Source organism: Petromyzon marinus, chromosome 26 (assembly GCF_048934315.1).
Source record: "Petromyzon marinus isolate PM22_M1 ecotype Great Lakes invasive population chromosome 26, UKy_Petmar_22M1.pri1.0, whole genome shotgun sequence".
NCBI classification, from domain to species: Eukaryota; Metazoa; Chordata; class Hyperoartia; order Petromyzontiformes; family Petromyzontidae; genus Petromyzon; species Petromyzon marinus.
In genome coordinates this window covers 9,692,561-9,709,000 of record NC_133692.1, presented here as the reverse complement: position 1 = coordinate 9,709,000, position 16,440 = coordinate 9,692,561, and the positions used below count along the sequence as shown (strand labels likewise).

The window sequence follows — 16,440 nt, the reverse complement described above, 5'->3', positions numbered from 1 at the left end:
CTTCCCAAATGGGAGAAACTGCGTTATAGCAAAACCGCGTTGTGTCAACACGCGTTCAGCGAGGACCGACCGTACTTGTAAAACCGCCGGGTAGTTCGTAACTTAAACTAAGTCTCAAAAGTCACCTCTCCACCACGGCCCACTTCCTCTCTCGCTCCCTCTCCGCACGTCTCTCCGGGCCCGCTATAAATAGCGGCGCGTGGGTGCCGTGGCGCGAGAGGGAATCATACGAAGCCTTGCAGCTGGAGGCGACGGGCAGGGAGGGAGTTGAGGAATAGGGGTGGGCGGTGTGCGAGGTTGAACATAACCCCCCCTCCCCTCGCTTCCTCGCCGTGACAGCGCGGCAGTCGGATCGCGTGGGCCCAACGCGGGCCAACGACTCCCGCTGCCTTTCAAGGTCGCTGGAGCGTCCGTCGCTCCCGTCGCTCCGGCGATCCACAAACTCCGCCACGCAGCCCCTGCCTCCCTCCCTCCCTGCCTCCCTCCCTCTGCGGTTGCGCACCCCGCGAGGAGGAGTGGTGGCGCTGCGGTTCGGCCGTCGCACAACTGACGCGCTATAAATCGACAGCATGTTACAACGATAACAAAAAGGACATTCCTGGGCTATGGAACGTTCTGCCCGAGCGCATAGATGCGAAGGAGGGCCATTGCTCGAAACGTCGCCTGTTCTATGTTTTGCCGTTTTAAGGCCACTGTTTGTTGTTGTTGTTTGCGCTTGTGCGGAGCTGCCAACGCCTTAATGCACGTGTACACGCGCATTATGCACGTGTACACGCGCATTAAGGCTGAGTGATGTGAATTACAACGATGCTCCAGAAGGGCTAACAGACGTCTGAAAAATGTGGCACGGACATAGCTGAGCCCGTTGCTCTGACTTGTGTGCCCCCCCCCCCCACACAAAACATGTTCTCCGCACGCAGGGCGACGGCTGGCTTTCACTCGCGGGGGCAGAGCCTGGAGTTCTGCATCGCATTAGGGTCCCGCGATAGACACAACGCACCTCTGAATATCACGGTGGGCTACGTACGGCGCGAAGGAAGTTCAACCGTGCGGCCATTCACAGCCGTTTGCTCAAACTATGCCGAAAGGGCAGCACCGCTAACCGCTACACTACTCATATAGACATGTACACAAAGATCCCCCCTATAGCCTTAACATACTGTAGGGGCAAGTGCTGTTAGCGAGCACCTATGAAGGCCGGAACGGTACACGAGGGAGTGGGTGGCCAGCACCACGCCTGACCGCCTTTGTCTCCCTAGTGGCGATGTTTACACACCGCACCAGGTACTCACTTGAGGCTGAGTCGATCTAGGGGAGGCCCGGGACCGGTTCAGATAATCGTCACTGGTGTTGGCCGTGAGCGGGAATCGAACCCGGGTCGCCAGGTTCGTAGCGCAGCGCGCTAACCGCTACACTACCGCTCACACACACACGCGCGCGCGCGCACTCCTTGCATACTACGAGGTGAAGTGCTGTCCGTGAGTACATATTAGCATCAACAACAACCGCCGTTTGCCTCTTAAGTGGCGCCTACATGCTGACGGCGCTCGTACCAAGCTAGGTGCGCGCACCTCAAGGTGGACCTATTAAGAGACGCACATACACACACGCGCGCGCTTGCGCGACCAGGCGCGTGTGTGTGAAAATAAAAACCTTGAACGCCTGGAGTACACAGGGGCAAGGATGTGGGTTAATTGATTAAGCCTCTTAAAATATGAATCCCCTTCCTCTCCGTGAGCCCCCCCCTTCCCCCGCTGCCCCTCCCCTCCACCCCACCCCGCCCCCCGAGGCCACAGCTGCAACCTCTTTCCGGCTCCTCCTGTGAGCACAAGCATTCGCCCCACATTCTCGCCCTCTCATCGGTAATATATACATGCGTCGCACTATGTAACACGATGTTTTGTTCCTGGGTAGTAAGTGTTGTTTTATAATTACTTATGCCTCAAATGTATAGAAAATGGCTATTATATACACACAAACTTTGCTTTTGTGACCAGGACTTTACGTGAAGGAATGACACACATGCACACCACGTGTTCTCGTTGACAATAGGTACGTTTCAAAATATCAATGTCCTCGTCACAAAAGCAAAGTTTTTGGGGAATAATAGCCATTTTCTGTACTTTTGAGCCATAATCAATTAGGAAATAATACTTACTACCCAGGAACAAAGAAAAAATAAACAATTTTCTTACACAGTATAATCTACGCAGCTTTAAGGAGGAACACAGGCTGGCAAACCGAGCATGGCGCGGGGTGCCACGGTAGCTGTGAGATATCAACCACCTCGCCTGGTCGACAGGAGATCGTGCTTTCGATCCAGACCCTGACGCCTTGCTGTATATTTGGAGTTTGCGCGTCTCGCTCGCTCTCTCTCTCCATCCCCGTGGTCGCGTGGATTTTTCCTCCGGGTCCTCGGCTTTTCCCCTCCACATTTATTAACGTGCGTTGAGATTTTTTTGACTGATGTACATTACCACGTGATGATGATGATGAGCCACTTCCATGAGCTATCACTTGTTGGACAGGTCGCTTATGAAAAAGAGCTACATGGCTCAGTGGGCCTTACCTAGTAAAATGTAAAATAAAAAAAATAGAAAATAGTTGTGGTTACCTTTGAAAATCCATGCACGTAAAAAAAACATTATCTTTCGTGATGCGTAAACCCTTGCACAGCACACCGATCATATAACAACATATAAATTGGCGGTGTTAGCTGTGGGAATGGTTACGTCTTAATCGGGTTGAGAAAATCGCATCCTATGGCTTAAATCGGAATGGTTGGTAACTATGGAGGCTTTATTTTGCGTGTGGCTGGGACTCAGTGGAATAGCAGTTTAAATATTTAGGTTTGGAGTGACGCGCCACTGTCATCATACCGTAATTAGTTCCCTTTGGGTTCGATGATCGTGTAGGTATGATGTTAAAATTTTAATACAATCCTCCACCACCCGACAGAGCTAATCAAATCAAGTTGTCACGAGGTCATGGGCAAATGTGTACGAGTGTGTGTTTAAATATGTTGTATGACTATTTTAAGTGTTTTGTAAAGATAGCTTATTTCCATCTGTGTATCCACATATATCACTCTGTATGTATATTAACCATCCATCCGTTAATTAATCAACCTACCCATCCGTTCGTTCATCTATGTATCTGTATGTCTGTCATCCATCCCCCCACGCAACCACTTTTCCATCCATCTGTCTGTCTGTATGTCATCCAACCACTCAGCCTTCTGTCTATCATACATCCACCCATCCACCCCTTCATCCACCCCTTCATCCACCCATCCTTCTATCCATTCAACCACCCATCCGTCTTATCGATTCACTCATCCATTCATCTACCTGCCCTGCCCCACTCCTTTGTCTCTTTGTCAGTGTGTCTCTGTAGCTCTGTGTCACTGTATCAGTCTCGCTGTCATTGAACTTGAGGCGTCAATTGCATCACGGGCGACAGTGGTCTGTCGCCTCCATCCGCCTCACCGCTCCCCCTCCTCCCGCCACCCGTGACACTCACAGCGACACGCGCGACACACACGCACACCTCTAAACCCCCATCCGTCCCCATCACCGATCGCCCATCAGCCGTCACCTCACCCTGCCCCCCTCCTTCACTTCCCAGAGCCTCCACTCCCCACACCAAATGTGGAATAACGGTGAAACGTGACTCCTCGAGTCGATGCGAGTCTGTCACCCTCCTCCCCCCCCCCCACCATCTCCGCCGCCGCACCCTTGGCTCCAGGACCCACTTCGTGACCTTTAACAGACAGCAATAATGAAGATAACTTTTGTTTTATTTAATAATCCCCGGGCTTGGGAAGGACACGTCATCGCGAGAAGGGGCCACGGACGATGGCTAAGCAAGAAATAACGGAGTGGGCAGACAAGGACCCCGACGCGTCCCAGGGTTACGTCCCGCGATGGGAGATGGAGCGATGAAATCGGTTTGTGTGCAGGTGCTGGGTGGATTGTTGCATCGCGGGAGCTTGAGGGGTGGCGACTGCCGTGGGTGGCCTTAATCCAGCAGTGGATAGGCCAAGGCTGATGATGTTAATGGGAATAGAACTACTATACTGCATTTTAACATATATCCTCCAATTGCTAAATCTCTTGCAAGTCTGGTATTGCCGTCATGCTACGAGACAACGCCATCTGCGTTCAGAACTCTGTATCCACACTTGAGTCACGCCAACTCATGATGCCGTGCATGCCAAGAGTGACTTTCTTCACGTGGCAGTAAAATCTACATTTTAATCATTGGAGCCAGAACGTCTATATCGAAATTGCGAGAATGTTTACAGCGAAAGTGAAAGCCGCGTGTTGATGGGGTGACCGGGCTGAGACTGTGAACTGGCTCCATTTGAGAACCCTGTTGAGCCACGGGCAGCTGAGATTCTGATTCTGTATAACCAGCATGTCACTAGTGCCGATTACGTGGCTCTGACTCCTGAGCAATTCGGCCACGTCAGATATATAATTTGCTAGTTTAGGACGTAATCGCACAATGAGCGGCTACGTTTCCAACAGAGGACATTACAAAAAAAAATCCACTTGTTCTGTACTGTGCTCGAACATCCGGCATGGTGAAGTATAGTAAAAGACTAAAATCCGCCATATAGCCTTGAACAGACTGATGGTGCAAGTGCTGCTAGCGAGCACTTATTAAGGCCGGCACGGCACACGAGTTGGTGGGTGGCCAGCACCACCACGCCCCCAATGCTGATGTCTGCACACCTCACCAGGTACTCGTTTCAGGCCGAGTCGACCTAGTGGAGACCCAAGGCCGGTTAAGATAAATCGTCACCCATGTTGGCTCTAAGCAGGAATCGAAATCGGGTCGGCCGGGTTCATAGCGTAGTGCGCTAACCACTGTGCCACCACTCCCCGCACATAACCTGTATGACTTGCATGTTGTGGGCAGGAGGCCGTCATTGTCCAGCTGTGGATGGACTTGCACAATGTGTGTGTTTAACACGTAGCAGGCTTTCGCGACCAATATTCATAATAGAGGGGGGGGGGGGGTTTGTTGGGGTTAGATCGCGTAAATATATAAATGTGTCGTTAACACCGCCACCACCCGACACAGCCAATTAGTAAGGTTTGTCACGTAAACAGTACAGCACACCGGTATGTTGGAGAGCCAAGCCACAACATTCACAATGTGTGCTATGTAGGGTGGCCGTGAAATGTTTCACGATATGGCAATTATCGCGGTATTAGTTTCCCATGTCTGTGTAATTGTATTGCGTTTTTCCCGTTATGCTTTGCTTCCAGTATGAATACAGATGACTGAGAAGCTCTTAAACTGCAATTTACTCAACGTAAGCCTGTCAGATTTAATCTGTTCGTCGCAACTTTAAAATCCAAAACGCAAAATCCCAGTGCTGGCAGTTACGCAATAAATAATGAAACAATAAAATGGACTGCGAAAATGTATCAAGTCCGATAATTAACCGCCAATGCAGTCGAGTAGACCGCACAGATTTCGATAAAAGGAGTAAATTAATTGATAATAGTTTTTTTTAATGGGAACGTTCATTAATGTGGCTCTTCTTTCATAAATATTGTCAGCAAATCAGATAGACTGCCGGAGTAAAGAAACGTATTAATGAGCAACAGTAATCGCTATTGAACGATAATTTGCTAAACGGACCGCACGACTAACGATATTAGTGATGCAGCGTTAGCTCCGCTAATGAGGCTGCACCGCCCGGTGCGGATACGTTCACAGCGGGTGTCCTGTGGGTATGCTTCTCCTGCCATAGGAATGTGGAATTGTCACTACAAGGAATGTGGAATTGTCACTACCCTACAGGGACGGCTGTGGGTACAAGTAATGTACCTGTGTTGGGTTTGAAAAATCAGAGCTTTCAATCTCCTCTTTGACGATGCTCAAGATCAATGATGCACGCGCCTCATCTCGCTGTCCTCTCTGCCACGTGCCCCCTGCTCCAACATAACCCAGGCCTCCTGCAAAAGCTCGATTCAACCTCTCTGTTCGTTGGGAACACACCGCTTGGTGATACTGGCAGTCGTGCACAAATAACAAAGAGCAAAATATACCTAGAAATTAACCACTTCAATTGTGAGTTATGCAGGCGGGCCATTACCCACAGCATTTTACCTATTAATTATACTGTACATATTTTTACTTTTAAGGCCACACAGTGTTATTGACGAATAGAGTTTTCTGTTCAATGGGAGGTCATTCCTATACTGCTGAGAGGATGGGTATTGTGTGTGTGTTATTGAGAGGCTAGGAACTGTGCTGGTGTGTGTGTGGTATAGAGTCAACCCATGGCACCTGAGTCTGTTCCGTGACCTCCTGCCAGCGGGCCTTCGAGACTTCACGTTGCCTCAAAGTGCACCTGGCCTGGCACAAGCTCCGTGGTGACGTCACCGCCACGTAGTGGTGAACGGCGGTTGTTGTGGTTGTTATGGAGGGGCTAAGAATTGTGCGTGTTATGACTATGCTAGGTATTGTGTGTGTGTGTTATGACTATGCTAGGTACGGTGTGTGTGTGTGTTATGACTATGCTAGGTACGGTGTATGTGTGTTATGACTATGCTAGGTACGGTGTGTGTGTGTTATGACTATGCTAGGTATTGTGTGTGTGTGTTATGACTATGCTAGGTACGGTGTGTGTGTGTGTGTGGTATGACTATGCTAAGTACGGTGTGTGTGTGTGTTATGACTATGCTAGGTACGGTGTGTGTGTGTTATGACTATGCTAGGTACGGTGTGTGTGTGTTATGACTATGCTAGGTACGGTGTGTGTGTGTTATGACTATGCTAGGTACGGTGTGTGTGTGTTATGACTATGCTAGGTACGGTGTGTGTGTGTGTGGTATGACTATGCAAGGTAAGGTGTGTGTGTGGTATGACTATGCTAGGTACGGTGTGTGTGTGTGGTATGACTATGCTAGGTACGGTGTGTGTGTGTTATGACTATGCTAGGTACGGTGTGTGTGTGTGTCGTGAAGAAGCTAGGAATCCCTAAGGCACAGTCGACGGCAACGTCGCAGTCTTCTCTCTGCGCTTGGCTCATGGACTCCCCGACCCCGCCGCCTCGCGCCTGCGTTGCGGAGGTGCTGTGAATGTGGAGATAATCACGTATGCAGCGTGGTGTGGAAGAGAGGCAATTACTCAATACGTGGCCCCCTTCTTGACAACAAATAGATAATTCGTCAGCCACTTACTCACGCGCCGGGCCTCGCCAGAGCCTCATGGCCCTCTTCCTTTCGCGTCTCGTGTTGTCCCGTGCCGTGGCGACTTTGTGGTGCCCCGCGACTTACGAGAGGAACGCGCACACAAAGGTTGACGCGCGGCACAGACGCATTGAAGCGAAATTAGAATTCCGTTGCATATGACGAGGTTAAAAAAAACCGCATTATTAGTCCACCGGCCTATGTGTGGTTGTTTTTTTTGGACGAATGTCTTCACCAAGTCTTCACCAAGTGTTCCACTGTGTGCGTGCGCGGAGCTGTAGTGCAGCGGAATGAACCCGGAGACTCGAGTTCGATTCCTGCTCACGGCGACCAATATCTGAACCGGTCCTGGGCCTCCCCTAGTTCGACTCAGCCTCAAATCAGTACCTGGTGCGGTGTGTCAAAGTGAGACAAAGGCGGCTGGGCGTGGTGCTGGCCACCTACCCCCTCGTGTGCCTTTCCGACCTTCATAGGTGGTCACTGATAGCAATTGCCCCAGGCGGGGATCTTTGTCTTTGGGTGCATATGTGGGTGCACATCTGTTTCTTTGTCTATCCGTTTCTCTCGGGTATCGGTCTACCGCTGGGTCTGCAGCAGTGATGTCTAAGTCGATGTCTATGCGGACGGGTCTCTGTTTACACTTCTATGGATTGACACGACGTCTATGGCTGGGTCTGGGTCTTGGTCAGGGCTGTGTGCGTGCATCACGTATCGAGCCACTCCTGCCCACCCCCCCCCCCCCACTCTGCCCCCCACCCCTTCACCTCGCACTCTTTCATGCATCACGGATGGAGATCGCGGAGCTCCGTGCGTGGATGCGCGCTCACTCTCTACGTGCATAAAAAACACATCAGGATCAAAATCTGTATTTATACCGGAGGAATCCGATGAGCTATGAAGCTCTTTTTCACAGATGTCCAGTAGGGGCGGGTCAGAACGTTGCAACAACAAACAGAACAACAACACGATAGGAATGCAAAGTATAGGAAAGGTAAGAAAATAATACAAATAAAACGAAACTATTTTTTTATTTTACCAGGTAAGGCCTACTGGGCTATTAGCTTCTTTTTCAGAAGCGACCTGGCCACAAATGACAGCCCAACGAAGTGGCTTATCGTGCGGACATTTATAGCAGCCAAATACAGTCATCTAAATATAATCTGAACATGCATACGTACAGGGCTTAATTTATCACGGAATATTTTCCAGGGTTCTGCCACCAACTCCCCCCCCCCCCTGCGACCCCCCTCCCCCTGACCTCACAGTAGGGGGGGGAGTGGGACATGAGACACACTCCCAATTTTTGTATTTTTATAAGACGCAAAGAGCGTCTTCTAATCCAAGGGAGATGGTCTGTACCCTTCGTGTTTGCTCCACACGTTGTTCACACGTACAAAGGTTCACGGTCACACGGAAGCTCCTGATCACGCCTGGCTGATGTTTAATCGGTGGCATCGAATCAACTGCAGCCATCGGAGGTGCTATAATTCACCGCAGCGGCACAGACAAGACGATTTTACCCTTGGATTAGAACCGTGGCCGTGAATCACAATTCATTCAATCGCCGGTTGACGGGGCGTGGTTGCATTGAATGGTTCCAACCCGCGGTGACGCGGCAGAGATTCATCGATTAACGTTGAGATTTAAGCTCGCGATACGCGGGGAGCGAGGATCGAATCCCCACCTTGCGCGCACATCACGTGCTGCTGTTACGCTTAGGCCGATGCAGCCATAACGCTGTGCATACGAGAGAGAGGGAAAAGGAAAAACGATAAAACAATACAAACGAGATGGTTAAAACCGAGATCAAGAAGATTTGTATTCTTGATTCCAACTGCAACCCCTGAATAGTGACAACGAATCGAATGGCTGTCTGGGTGGTGCGTCATTCCACGTCTAATTCACATACGTAATACCAATACAACGTTCACAATGAGGTCAGCAGTCGTCATATGAGATGGGCCGGTGCTCGCCATGGGAATGTGGAATTTCCATCACCGGCTCAGGGCCACCAAATTGACGCAAGAACGGCTGAGTGCTCGGTTGAGCAGGAAGACACTCACCCCCCAGCGTGAGCAACAGACGGACACTGCAACTCGAACAGAGTAAAGTTGCTGCTGCGTTTTAAACATTTGACGTTAAACTCTCGAGTTCAAATAACCGACTCTCTGTTGGCACGCAGTTCGATGCGCTGCCCAGACGGTGAGACGAGTAGGTGTAGGCTTAAGGCAACGCTATTTTTATACCGAGTTTGTACAGCCTAATCCCTGTGGTTAAGGTGATTTCGCTATTTAATAGGCTGTGATCTGGCACGTGTGGGGGCACGCTTTGCACAAAGAATATTAAGAGTGAGGTCGTCTTCGCAGGGCTCGCGGAATCTCCCTCCTGTCTCCCCCTTCTTATCGCTACTTCTTGTGCCTCATAACACGGACGTCCAGAATAAACACCCCACACACCCAAAGATCATCATACCTCCTGGCTTTGGCACTGCTTCTCCTCCTCGAACACGCTGGCGGTGGCACAACCATCAACCGCCACATCAGAACATCGGCAGGCCTGATGCGCGCATCTTCTTCACGAGTGGAAAATTAGAGACTCCAGCCACGATAGCGCGACCGTGGCCATTCAACCCAAACTATGGACCATACGTACAACAAATCACTGCAAATCGGCGCTCCTTAAATTGAGGACGAATAGCAAAACTCCACGAACTCTCTGATGGAGCCCTCACGGCTTGGTCAGCAGCAGACATCGACAGTGACAGCTCCTGAACATATTGCTACCATACGCACGGCCGCAATTGTTTCTGGACTCGATCACTGAGTTTGCATCAATATGCTATGCAGATGCTTGACAAATCATTCAACTTGCTCATTTGCACGTGCAAGGATGTTATAGGCTGGATGACGATAGGCTGCGGCAGGGTTACACTGTTAAACAGACGGCAGTGAAAATTAACCATTGTGCGTCATAATGATCAAACATCTACGTTCCCTGCCTGGACCAACCTGATCAGCGGTGGTGAAGTATGGTCACCCCCCCCCCCCCCCCCCCACAACGCGCATGGCGGGGGGAGGGGCGCGGAGAAGGCCCTCATCCAGCAGTGGATTGACGAAGGGTTGTGCACACACACACGTGCATATTGTGGACAACCTGGCCCACATCATGGGAATGTGGAATTTGCCCGTGCGGCACGCAGCCAACAACAATGATCTGTGTCGCCCCTTCGATGCCTTGAGCAGAGTTGCATTGCGTGTGGTAGATTCAAAAGTAAAGGTTGGTAAAGGCGCAGGCCTGCGACAGCGCTATCACGCCACTGCTGGCAGAAGGGCTTCCTCTCGAGCGGTATTATTTGGCGGACCCTTCCACACTTGACCCCAATGGATTGCATGTCCAGCCGGCTTACCATTACACCACCACATGCACAGTAAACTGCGTTTTTGCAAGCACAATCAGGTCATTGTGAGTGAATGCAGCTTGATGCCGGTGATGATGATGATTATGGTGGTGGTGACAATGGTAGGTTGGTGGATGGGTCGTGGACATGATGGATGGGAGGAGGAGAAAGAAGGAGACATGCAGGTGAAGTTCACACCTGTTTGGCATCAGAGTGCTTGTGAAACCACAATGGTAACCGCAGGTGGTATGTTCTCCCCGTACATGCCAATTTGTCCATCACACCAACAGCGCAGGCGTGTGTGTGGATATGCGAGGAGCGGGAGTGTAGTGGTGAGCGCTGCGCTGCGCTACGAATCCGTTGACCCGAGTTCGATTCCCGCTCACGGCCACCAAAACCAGTGACGATTATCTGAACCGGTGATGGGCCTCCCCTAGGTTAACTCATCCTCAAATAAGTACCTGGAGCGATCTGTAAGCATCGCCACTGGGGAGACAAAGATGGTGGGGCGTGATTCTGGCCATCCACCCCCTCGTGCAGCGTTCTGGCCTTCGTAGGTGTTCGCTAACAGCACTTTCCCCAAAAGTCGGTTAAGGCTATACGGGGGGGGGGGGGGGGCTTTGTCTTTGGATACGAGGGGTAGTAGAACAGAATGAGTGTAGCTACAATGAAGGATTACCACATTCCAGCCGTGTGCAAAAAAGATCGTGTTTGCCTTTCAGCCTTACGTTTAAAGATTTCGAAACATTTCAGAGAAATCTGAGAAAACGCCGAGAGATATGGGCAACCCCCCCCCCACCCACGCTCACCCAGGCCTGGCCCCGAATGCCTCCCAAGTGCCTCCGCGTCTCAGAGAAGCTCCTCGTGGTGACCGCGCGTCCCTTGAGACACAGCGCAGTGATAATGAAGATAGGCACGAGCGTACTGCGCTTGGAAGGGTGACGGGAGATACAAATTTTTACGAGCTATCTTCACAGAGGGGCCCAACCCTCATACACATTTACAAATGATAGGCCACTTCGTTGAGTTATCATTTGTGGCCAGCTCGCTTCCGACCTGTGAAGGTCAGTGGGCCTTAGCTGGTAAAATAAAACATTGTTTAGTTTCAGTTTATTTATTTATGTTTGTGACTTGTTTACCTTTCCTAGACTTTGCACTCCAATCGTGTTGCCTTTGTTAAGTTTGTTGTCGTGACGTTCTGACGCGCCCCTAACTGGACATCTGTGGAAAAAAAGAGCTTCATAGCTCATCGGATTCCTTCAGTCTAAACAAAGATTCTGATTCCTCCTCCCAACGTTGTGCACCAGTGTGGAGGCGGTGCGAATGCACCGGGCCACGACTGCCTCGTCGTTTCTCTGGATTGCAAGCCCAGTGTGGCAACCATTACATCACGGTGAGCATCCCCCTTTGGGAGTATGTGTACGTATGTTGAATTTCATTCGCACCGTACGTCGCCAACCATGTTAATCGGAGGTGCCGACTGAGGTTGCCACTTGCTTGGGTTTACCCTCTGCGTTTGACCCAGAAAGTCCGAAAATTGGCATCCGTGTTTGGGAATCGGAATCTGTGTTCGGGAATCGGCATATCTGTTTGTGAATCGGCATTCGTATTTAGGAATCGGTATCCGTGTTCGGGAATCGGTATCCGTGTTCGGGAATCGGCATCTGTGTTCGGGAATCTGCATCTGTGTTCGGGAATCGGCATCCGTGTTTGGGTGGTAAGAATGTATTTGTACCGAGATCTGGTACCGGTCTCGTTTTGAACTCTATTCCAGTTAATGGCATGGGTTTGATAGACTCAGTCTGCCTGAGCACGATGTTTGGTCAACAGTGGATAAAGTGGCATCCGTACTTCGGATTAAAAAAAAAACTGTTAACCTTGAAGAAACCTTGTAATCGTCAAATGTGCAAGACTCCCAGCACAATATCGCTTGCTCTCACCATCGCCTTCCTTCCTTCCCTCCCCTTAAACAAAATATATTAAATCCTAATACGGCCCTTAAAGATCGCCCACAGGCATCAATATTATTCATGTTGAATATTTAATGCTGCTCTTGCCGGGAACTTATGAGCTCTTGCGATCTGCGCGAGGTTAATTTTCAAAATGCTTTATTTGCGTTGTTGAGTTGCTGCATATATACAAATACAATATACATAGACGCACATTTACATAATGTATACATATGTGATATATTTAGACTTTAGAGGATCATGACTGACTGACTGATGTAAATTCTAATAGTGTTCTGGTAAGGCGAGAAAGCTAAAATGTGGCACACCACGCACCCACAAGAGAGTGGAGTCTATACTTTCAAAATGTAAAACGGCAAAAATTCCAAATCTAATTAGAATTTGGGATCGCAAAAAGTATGGCCCGGAGGTTGGCTTTACACGTCGGGCTGTGTGTCAGCCTAAAGTTCTATGCGGTGGAGGTAACCGTGCAACCCCGCAAGTGCTTGCTCGAAGGCACTGCTGGTGGAAGGGAGTCCACTCGTGGGAGCGCTAATCTCCAACACGCCGGTGTGCTGAAGTAGTAACCACGTGGCAAGTTTTGTTTACGTAACAAACCTCACTAATTGATCGTGGGACCTCCCTTGCCAGTATCAAAATATAAGAATGGGTGTTACCCTTTCTGGCAATAAAAAACAGGTGTTAAGATGTTAAAACACCAAACTTAAACCTTTTTGCAAGGAATCATGTCTGCATTAACTGCGTGGTTAATGCAGACGTGATTCCTTGCAAAAAATTTGGTAAAACCTATTCTTATACCTACTAATTGGCTGTGTCGATCTAATCCAAAAAACCCTTGATTATGGATGATATTGGTAGCGAAAGCCCTACTACGTATTAAACAGCCGTATGAAGTTCTCAGTTCCTATATTTCTCCGTGTTTAAGTGTAGATTATAAAACAAATGTCTCCGTTATCGGTTAACCGAGTAATTTGCCTCCCATGGTGTCTTGTGCAAAAACTGATTGAAGGCAGGCAAAGCGTGATATCGGTTGGAGTATAACACGAGGTCTCTACGCTCAAAGTGATGGGTCAGATATAATCTCCAATGTCGGTCCCGGGGTATAATCACCAATGTTGCTTCCGGGCCAATTTGTAGAAATTACACATTCCTATGGTGGGGGGGGGGCGATCCGGAACGTTCATTGTCGAGCACAACCCCCACTGTGTCACCGCGTCCGACTGCAGGAACCATAATCAGCGACGCCGTTTTCCCGACAATGAATCGTGCATAAAGCACCCAAACAAATACGGAACAGATTTCGATTATTCCTAACACATGCGATCGCGCACGCATGGATTCCACCTCCAAGAAAAATCACATTCTGTTTGTCTCCATCGTGACACCAAACTTGCGTGCGAGCAGAGTTTAGAGAGCAAAAGGCCGAGGAGCGATGCGCCCTAAACAACGCGTAAGGAGGGTTGAGCAAAGCGCTGTGAGCTCGCCATCGGAGGGGAACGAGATCGAGAGCAAGTGAGTGGATTCCTTTCCCTGTAGCCGAGGGCAAAAACTAATAAGGAAGTGGGGGGCGGGCGATGTCGAGAGAAGCTTTAGAATGGCAAAGGCCGGCCGTGCTGGGTTACAGGGTGAACGCTCCACTTCGATTGTATCTTTGCTTTAGTTTTTCTTTTAATATATATACAGTATACATAAAGCACAGAGTGCTGACCACATGCCAAAACATCAAGCAGCCGGCGACAAACAGCACTTTTGGAGTTGTCATAGGTAAGAGCGTAACACTTTTTTTTTATTGAGCGAGGTTTAGTTATTATAAAAGATTGAGAATAAGAGATGACGATGATGATGATGAAGGGAGGAAATTACGAAGTCTCGCGATACCGACGGAACGAGAAGCGTAGAGAGGAGTGGTGTGGCCTGCAGTGTGGCGAGTGGGTGATGGGTTGAGTGATTGGTTGAGCGAGTGGGAGAGTGAGCGTCTTGTTGTGATATGCAGACGAAACGATCAACAAAGGGGTCGAGGAATCAACGTGTTAAGTTCACAGGGAACGGTAGCCACGGCAGTAGCGGTAACCGAGTGATAAGGAGGCGACTGTCGTCGATGGGACTGTCGTGATGCGAGACTTTGGACACCGCGACAGGAACCCATCTGAAAGAAAGAAGCATTTCAGGTTCGGTGTTTCGGGAGGATGTCGACGAGACGAAAAGATGTGGACGAAAGAAGCGTGAGAAATAATGGGATGTTGAAAGGGCGAGGCATAGCGAGGCCGCGTGAAGCTCACGGGGTGGCACCACCACCACCCCCTCCTCCTCGGGACAATCTAAGGCGGCAAGAGGAAGACAAAGGCGGATGCAGTCGTGGGAAGTGCTGGCACTCGGCTGGCGATCGACCTCTGGACCTGCTGCCGACGCCGACGGATGGATGGACGTGCCCGCAGCGAGTCTCCCGTTTGGCGCCTCTCTTCGCATTTTCCAAACGCACATTGCTGCGCGCTCGCTGTTATTCACTCGATATCGATTACTTTGAGATTCGCAGATGGCAGTGAGGCGGTGGTCAGTGAGCGTTTCTCGCCATCGAATGTTTCATGGCCACACTCCCGGTCAGGTTGCACTCTCTCAAAACAACAAAAAATGCTCACTTGGATTTTGGAAAGGGATATGTTGTTGTTGATGATGATGATGCTACTGGCATTTGGGAGAATTGCTCGTTCTTGTATTCCCTGTGTTTCCAGACGTGTAGCAAGAAAGACGGAAACATGAAAATAATTCAATAAATCTATAATTGTATCGTGACACAACGCGTGTGTTGTTCTGGGGGTCGCTGATGGCCGAATGGATATCGAGCGAACGCTCGACAGTTGTGTGCAACAGTCGCGGATTGGGGTATTAAATAGCAATGTTTGCCAAAATGCCATGTCAGGGATAACACGTGAGGTGCAGGGGGGCACGGACGCCTCCGTCTCGTCGATTTCACCGCTTTCCACCACCACCACCACCCGGCTCTCGTCTCGCCAGCCACATATCGAGCACCAGTCGAGATTATTGGGCCATTGCAAGTCAATCCCTTTGCGTCTATCCACCGCTGGATGAGTGCCTCTCCCATGGCGGACTGCTGTTGGTTTCGAATCGTGAAGCTGTGCAACAAGCGGCGAACGGAAGGCGCCATGCAGTGGCACTGCCCGCCACTTTGTTCGCCAGAGGGTGGTCCGTCGTGATTGTTTAGAAGTGAGTCTGTGAGAGTGTCCGTGTGCCTGTTCAGGAGTGTTTGGGGAAGTGAGTGAATGATCCTGTTTATATGTATTTGTGTGTGTGTATGTGAGCGAGTTAATTAGTGAGTGAATGACTGTGTATATATGTGTGAGTGTGTGTATGTGAGCGAGTTAATTAGTGAGTGAATGACCGTGTATATATGTATGTGAGTGTGTGTATGTGAGCGAGTGAATTAGTGAGTGAATGACCGTGTATATATGTATGTGTGTGTATGTGAGCGAGTGAATTAGTGAGTGAATGACCGTGTATATATGTATGTGAGTGTCTGTGTGAGCGAGTGAATTAGTGAGTGAATGACCGTGTATATATGTACGTGAGTGTGTGTGTGTGAGCGAGTGAATTAGTGAATGCACGTGGTTATGAGTGGACGAATTGGTGAGTTAATTAATAAGTGATTGAATCTGTGAATTAGTTAACGAGGGAATGGATTCATGAAAGCGTTAATTAGTGAAATAATGTATGATTGAGTGAACAAGAGAATGACTGAAATTGTACATTAATGAATGGGGCGAATTAATCTGAACGAGTAATTAAAAGAGTGAATTTATTTGTGAATGAGTCAGTGAATGAACGAGTGAATGAATGAGTGAAC

General features: G+C 49.5%; 1 long non-coding RNA gene across 1 annotated transcript in view; it reads left to right on the top strand.

Annotated features, from left to right (window-relative positions):
• LOC142929194 (uncharacterized) overlaps positions 1-15,365 on the top strand; it is a 31,488-nt gene extending 16,123 nt beyond the window's left edge. The window contains exon 2 of the long non-coding RNA XR_012945413.1: positions 13,986-15,365. This is a non-coding gene — a long non-coding RNA (uncharacterized LOC142929194). The remainder of the gene's footprint in view (positions 1-13,985) is intronic.
• Positions 15,366-16,440: the final 1,075 nt, after the last annotated feature.